An 8408-nucleotide genomic window follows, 5' to 3' on the forward strand; every position below is an offset into this window, starting at 1 on the left:
TGCAGGCCACATGCCCAAGGAAACTCCCTTTCAACTGATTGGCTACTCACAGCAGATCCCATCATAGAGGTGATCACATTATATCAAATTTCAAAAGGGAAGTGATCACGACATTTTATGACTGTCAAACCACTGAGAATCATGGCCCAGCCAAGTTGACACAAAACCTTAACCATCACAGTACACCCCTTGTCACCTTGGCACCTGTACACATCTCCTTAAACCATTCATAATCTCTGAATAAAGACAATTATAAAGTCATACTTGCACCTAACATGATACAACAAACACACATACTACCTAAAATCCATTAGCCCTGTTTTCTTCTTATATTTTATAAGTGAAGAAAACAAAAATATCTGATGCACACAAACAAAGCAGAAATACTCATAACAATTTCAGTCCTCATTTATGCAACTGGTCACATGGTTGTAACTGGTATTTAGAACTGCCTTCTTCCACTGCCCATTCCGAATTTCCTCTGCCCTCTGCAAGCACTTCAGCTGGTCATGGTTCTTTGCCTGGTGTGGTGACCCAAACCTTCATTCCTGAAGGGTCTGAGCTATTAGTAGTCATGTCAGAATTAGATTGTGTAGTTTCCCATTGACTTTAATCACAGGGCATGGTAGTACTAACAGACCCCCTAAGGGATCTTCTGCATTCTAGACATACTCTTCTTTACCTCAATTATATAGTGTCAATCTGATTTCCTCTTGGTAATCAGGATCAATCACACCAGCCAGTATGGTAACTCCCTTCTTTGCCTCTTGATCCAAGGCATAGGAGCCCAAAGTGGCCAGATGACATTCTTAGCTTCCCTTTCAATGGAATCAGTGATGTATCCAGGTGGGAGCATTCCTCCCTTTGGAACTAAGACCTCTAGACCCACAGGGCATAAGGTGGAGAGGACAAGAAGCAAAAATATTCCAAATGGGTCACTAGGGGTAATAGTGAATGGTGTCACTCCCATTTCTACCCCTTGATTCCTGAACGTATGAATCCTGGCTATGGAAGAAACAGCACCATATATTGGATGCTGGTTTAAAGCATATACAGCCACCTGAAGAACATTGCTCCAACCCTGCAAGGTATTGTCACCTAACTGGTGCTGTAATTGTGTCTTTAGAAGGCCATTCCATTGTTCTATCAAGCCAGTTGCTTCAAGATGATGGAGAATATTGTAAGACCAGTAATTCCATGAACATGGGCCATTGCCGCACTTCATTTTCTGTGAAGTGAGTCCCTTGATCTGAGGCGATGTTGTGTGGGATACCATGATGGTAGATAAAGCATTCTGTAAGTCCATGGATGGTAGTTTTGGCAGAAGCATTGCACGTGGAGAAGGCAAATCCATATCTAGAGTAAGTGTCTATTCCAGTAAGGACAAAACACTGCCCTTTCCATGATGGAAGTGGTCCAATGTAATCAACTTGCCACCAGGTTGCTGGCTGATCACCTTGAGGGATGGTCTCATATCAGAGACTCTGTGTTGGTCTCTGCCGCTGGCAGATTGATCACTTAGCAGTGGCTATAGCCAAGTCAGCCTTGGTGAGTGGAGGGCCATGTCGCAGAGCCCATGCATAACCTCCAGCAATGACACCATGGCCACTTTGTTCATGAGATCATTAAGCAATAACGGGAGCAGCTGGGGAAAGACGATGACAAGTTTCCACAGTGGACATCATCCCATCCACTTGATTGTTAAAATCCTACTCTGCTGAAGTCACCTCATATTGGGCATTCACATGAGACACAAATATCTTCACTTCTTTGGCCCAGAGAGGTCTATCCATATACTACTTCCCTATATCTCCTTGTCTCTGATTTTACAATCATGTCCTTTCCAAGTCCCTGACCATCCAGCCTAACCATTGGCCAGGGTCCTTGAATAGTATACAGTCGCACATTTGGCCATTCCTCCTTCAAAGCAAAGTGAACAGCTAGGAGCACTGCTTGTTCTGCCCATTGGGAGAATTTCCCTTCACCACTGTCCTTCAGGGAGGTCACAGAAAGGGGCTGCAGTGCTGCCACTGTCAACTTTCAAGTGGTGCAGACATATTGTGCAGAACCTTCTGTATACCAGGAACGAGTTTCCTCTTCCTCAGTCAACTAATTGTAAGGAACTCCTCATGAGGCCATAGGTGCAGACTGGGAGATGGACGATAATGTGACAGGAGTGGAGACCATGGGTATTTGGGCCACTTCCTCAGGCAACTTACTTGTGCCTTCAGGTCCTGCTCAGGCCTGATCTCATATATACCACTTCCATTTAATGATGGAGTGCTGCTCTGCAGGTTCAAGTTTATGACTCTGTGGGTCAGACAACACTCAGTTCATGATTGGCAGCTCAGGCCACATGGTGACTTGATGTCCCATGGTTAAGCATTCAGTCTCTGCTAAGGTCTAGTAACAAGCCAAAAGCTGTTTCTCAAAAGGAGAGTAGTTATCTGCAGAAGATGGTAGGGCTTTACTCCAAAATCCTAAGGGTCTGTGCTGTGATTCACCAATAGGGGCCTGCCAAAGACTCCAAACAGCATCTCTATCTGCCACTGACACTTCAAACACCATTAGATCAGCTGGATCATACGGCCCAAGGGTCAGAGAGGCTTGCGTGGCAGCCTGAACCTGTTTCAGAACCTTCTCGTGTTCTGGGCCCCACACAAAACTAACAACTTTTAGAGTTACTTGATAAATAGGCCAGAGTAGCACACCCAAATGAGGAATATGTTGCCTCCAAAACCCAAAGAGGCCCACTAGGGATTGTACCACCTTTTTACTTTAGGATGGGCCAGATGCAATAACTTATCTTTCACTTTAGAAGAAGTATCTTGACTTGCTACACTACCATTGAACTCCTAGAAATTTCACTGAGGTGGAAGACTCCTGAATTTTTGTGAGATTAAATTCCTGCCCTCTAGCATGCAAATGTTTTACTAGTAAGTCCAGAGTCATTGACACTTCTTCCTTACTAGGTACAATTAGCCTAATGTCATCAGTGTAATGGACCAGTGTGATGTCTTGTGGAAGGAAAAGGCAATCAAGGTCCCTGTGGACTTAATTAAGACATAGAGCTGGAAAGTTGATGTGGCCCTGAGGTAGGCAACTGTAGTTGTATTGCTGAAGGCAAACTGATGGTCCTTCAAAACAGATATGGAGAAAAAGGCATTAGTAATATCAATAGCTGCATACCAGGTGTCAGGAGATGTATTGATTTGCTCAAGCTATGAAACCACATCTGGAACAGCAGCTACAATTGGAGTCACCAACTGGTTGTCATTCTCCAAGATCCATCTGTTTTTTGCACAGGCCAAATAGGTGAGTTGAATGGGGATGTGGTAAGAATCACCACCCTTGCAATCTTCAAGTCCTCAGTGGTGACAGTAATCTCCTTAATCACTCCAGGAATGTGGTATTGCTTTTGATTTACTATTTTCCTAGGTAGAGGCAGTTCTAATGGCTTTCACTTAGCTTTTCCTACAATAAGATCCCTCATTCCATTTGTCAGAGATCCAATGTGTAGGTTCTTCCAGTTGCTTAGTATACCTATTCCAATTATGCATTCCTGAACTGGAGAAATCACTACAGGATGAGTTCAGAGACCCACTGGACCTACTGTGAGCAGACTTGAGCTGTTGTTATTAGGTGAGGTTGAATAGGCTTTGACTCAAAGTGACGCTATGTACAACAGGGTAAAACACTGCCTGGTCCTGTGTCATCTTCACAATCGTTGTTATGCTTTAGCCCATTGTTGCAGCCATGTGTCAATCCATCTCCTTGAGAGTCTTCCTCTTTTTTGCTGACCCTCTGCTTTACCAAGCATGATGTCCTTCTCCAGGGGCTGATCCCTCCTGATAACGTGTTCAAAGTGTGTGAGATGAAGTCTCGTCATCCTCGCTTCTAAGGAGCATTCTGGCTGTACTTCTTCCAGGACAGATTTGTTCATTATTATGGAGGTCCATGGTATATTCAATATCTTTGCCAACACCACAATTCAAAGGTGTCAATTCTTCTACGGTGTTTCTTAGTCATCGTCCAGCTTTCGCATGCATATGAGGTGACTGTAAACACCATGGCTTGGGTTAGGTGCACCTTAGTCTTAAAGGTGACATCTTTGCCTTTAAACACTTTACAGAGGACTTTTGCAGCAGATATGCCCAATGAAATATGTCTTAATTTCTTGACTGTTGCTTCTATGGGTGTCAATTATGGATCCAAGTAAAATGAAATCCTTGACTGTTTCAGTCTTTTCTCCATTTTTCATGATGTTGCTTATTGTTTTCTTTACATTGAAGTATAATCCATACTGAAGGCTGTGGTCTTTGATCTTCATCAGTAAGTATTTCAAGTCCTCTTCCCTTTCAGCAAGCAACCTTGTGTCATCTGCATAATGCAGGTTATTAATGAGACCTCCTCCATTCCTGATGCCCCATATTCTCTTCATGTAGTCCAGTTTCTCAGATTATTTGCTCAGCATACATATTGAGGAGGTATTATGAAAGAATACAACCCTGACTCACACCTTTCATGACTTTAACCATGCAGTGTTCTCTTTTTCTGTTTGAACAACTGCCTCTTGGTTTATGTACAGGTTCCTCATGGGCACAATTAATTGTTCTGGAATTCCCATTCTTTGCAATCTTATTCATAGTTTGTTATGATCCACACAGTGGAATACCTTCACATAGTCAATAAAACACAGGTAAACATCTCTCTTGTGTCCTCTGCATTCATCCAGGGTCCATCTTACATGAATAGTGATATCCTTGATTCCACGTCCTCTTCTGAATCCAGCTGGAATTTCTGGCAGTTCCCTGTCGATATACTGCTACAGTTGCTTTTGAATAATCTTCAGCAAAATTTTACTTGCATGTGATATTGATGATTTCTGCATTCAGTTGGATCGCCTTTCTTGGGAATAGGCACAAATATGCATCTCTTCCAGTTGGTTGGCCAGGTAACTGTCTTCCAAATTCTTGGCGTAGATGAGAAAGCATTTCAGTGCTGCATCCGTTTGTTGAATCATCTCAGTTGGTATTCTGTCAATTCCTGGAGCTTTGATTTTCACCAATACCTTTAGTGCTGCTTGGACTTCTTCCTTCAGTACCATCGGTTCCTCATCATATACTGCTTCCTGAAATGGCTGATCATCAACCAATTCTTTTTGGTACAGTGACTCTGTGTATTCCTTCCATTATCTTTCGATGCTTCCTGCGTAGTTTAATATTTTCCCTGTAAAATCCTTCAATATTGCAACTTGAGGCTTGAATTTTTCTTCAGTTCTTTCAGCTTGAGAAATGCTGAGAGTGTTCTTCCCTTTTGGTTTTCTATCTCCAGGTCTTTGCACATGTCATTATAATACTTTACTGTGTCTTCTCGAGCTCCCTTTGAAATCTTCTGTTGAGCTTTTTACTTCATCATTTCTTACTTTCATTTTAACTACTCAACGTTCAAGAACAAGTTTCAGAGTCTCTTCTGACATCCATTTTGATCTTTTCTTTCTTTCCTATCTTTTTAATGACCTCTTGCTTTCTTCATGTATGTCATGTATGATGTCCTTGATATCATTCCACAACTCGTCTAGTCTTCAGTCATTAGTGTCCAATGTATCAAGTCTATTCTTGAGATGGTCTCTAAATTCCAGTGGTATGTACTCAAGGTTGTACTTTGGCTCTTGTGGACTTGTTCTAATTTTCTTCAGTTTCTACTTGAACTTGCATATGAGCAATTGATGGTCTGTTCCACAGTCAGCCTGTGACTTTGTTCTGTCTGATGATCTTGAGCTTTTCCATCATCTCTTTCCATAGATGTAGTCAATTTGATTTCTGTGTATTCCATCTGGTGAGGTCCATGTATATAGTTGCCATTTATGTTGTTGAAAAAAGATATTTGCAATGAAGAAGTTGGTATTGCAAAATTCTATCTTGTGATCTCCAGCATCATTCCTATCACCAAGGCCATATTTGCCAACTACCAATCTTTTTTTGTTTCCAATTCTACTTTCTAACCACCACTAATTATCAGTGCATCCTGATTGCATGTTAGATCAGTTTTAGGCTGAAGAAGTTGGTAAAAATCAAGTTTTTCATCTTTGGCCTTAGTGGTTGATGCATAAATTTGAATAACAGTCGTCCTTGTAGGCGTATGAATATTATCCTATCACTGACAGTGTTGTACTTCAGGATAGATCTTGAAGTGTTCTTTTTGACAATGAATGCAATGCCATTCCTCTTCAAGGTGTAATTCACGGCATAGTAGACCATATGATTGTCTGATTCAAAATGGCCAATGCCAGTCCATTTCAGCTCACTAATGCCTAGGATATCGATCTTTATGCATTCCATTTCATTTTTGATGATTTCCAATTTCCCTAGATTTATACTTCCTACATCTCATGTTGCGACTATTAATGGATATTTGAAGCTATTTCTCCTCATTTTGCGTCGTGCCACATCAGCAAATGAAGGTCCCGAAAGCTTGACTCCATCCACATCATTAAAGTCTACTCTACTTTGAGGAGGCAGCTCTTCTCCAGTCGTCTTTTGAGTGACTTCCAACCTAAGGGATTCATCTTCTGGCAATATATCAGACAATATTCTGCTAAGACTCCATTAATAACCTCACTTTCATATGTCGCCACTCTGACTGGTGGGCCACAGTGATGATTTGGATCTCCTGGAATTAGTGTCATTTCAGAGCCAGTATCCAGCAATCCCCAAAAAGTCTGATTATTTCGTTTTCCCCAATGAACAGTCACTCTTGTAAAAGGTCGTAGATCCCTTTGGGGAAGACTGCGAGAAAGACTAAAAGTTTTTGGCAGTGTATTGGGGATCTTCCTCAAGGGCACCCAGCCTCCCTTTCATTCACGGGGTTGTGGTCTTTAAACTCACTTAAGTCTGGGAATTTATTGAGGTACCGTAACTCTCTATTCTGGTGATTTGAGTTAGACTGCTATTCATTTGACCTAGAATTCATCCACTTATACAGATCAAGTAAATATTTAGATTTCCTATCTATTTTACTCCTAGTGACACCATGACAAAGTAGCCAACACCATAAGTCCATACGTGTCAGACTATTCTGATTAATGCTTTGACTCCACTGTCCATTACAGTAACCACACCCACATTGTCTTTGTCAATTGAGTGCTGCCACTTGGGCCCTACCACCACGGGGTCCAATCAACCCCATCATAGTTAGGTGTCTTAATTCAGTTAGGGCAGTTCCTACTGTCAAATCTGATTTACATAAAGTAGCAACCACAGCAGCCTTCAAGGATGCTGGGACTCCCTTCACAAATTTGTTCCTCACCATTGTGGTAAAAGGTGTGTCCTCTGGGCATTCTATGTATGGGTCCGTGAATCTAACTTGATAAATCCTCTCTAGCATGCCAATTTCCCTAAGACTTTGGATAACTTCTTCTACAGTATACCTAGGCAGGTCTGTTACTTCAACTTGATTTAGTGTAGGTCATCTAGTAATCCATGCTTCAGCAACCCAACCAAATAAACTGTTAGATCTTTTCCTAACTTCTAGAGCTGAAACATTGAATGAAGAATCTGTGCTGAGTGGACCCATATCAATAAACTCAGACTGATCCATCTTTATGTTCCTTGCACCATTGTCCCACACCCTTAATAGCCATTCCCACACATATTTCCAGGTTTCTGTTTGTACATATTAAAAAAGCAAAGCAGTTCTTTTGTAGCATAGTGTACCTCCTGCTGGGTCACACTTTGTACTTCACGTTTTGGGGCTTTCTGGTTCTTAAGTCTAGTTATAGGTCTAGAAGCAAAATTTTTGGTGGGGAAATGTTTTGAGAAAATTCAGCATTGTCTTGTAAAGCATCTGCCTCAGGTGCTACCCTAGACAATGACTCAGACAAAGTCTCTTTAGAAGCAGCTGGGTTAATCTCATTAAATAGGGGTGGAGAAGCTAATGGTTTTACCAAGGAAGTTGGTTTAGGAGATAAACATGGAGTGTTTCAGATGGGAGTGAAAGGGCTGGTTCTGTTGGTAGGAGTGATTCAACAGAATTCAGGGGCTCAGTGTCTCGAGCTTCCTATCTGCCCATATGTACTCATCCCAAGCTTCAGAAACCCATTTCTTCCCAATCAATGCCCTACTTTAACTTCAGACACATCTCTAGGTTGACAATTGAGTTGGTGTTGTAATTTAGCCACGCTTACAATAAGACTCTGGGTTTTGTTTTCAGCAATATCATCTCTGTTACTACCAGAAATGAGGCTTTACCTGTGAGCAGCCATCTAAGATACTCCACTGGTCTCATCCCTTTGGGAGCAAGGGAGAATGAAGAGAACAGGATACAAGGAAAAGATTAGTCCAAAGGACTAATGCACCACAGCTACCAAGGCTTCCACCAGACTGGGTCACGTACAGCTAGATGGTGCC

The sequence above is a fragment of the Trichechus manatus genome, unplaced genomic scaffold (genome assembly GCF_000243295.1).
Source record: "Trichechus manatus latirostris isolate Lorelei unplaced genomic scaffold, TriManLat1.0 scaffold00055, whole genome shotgun sequence".
Classification (NCBI taxonomy): Eukaryota; Metazoa; Chordata; class Mammalia; order Sirenia; family Trichechidae; genus Trichechus; species Trichechus manatus.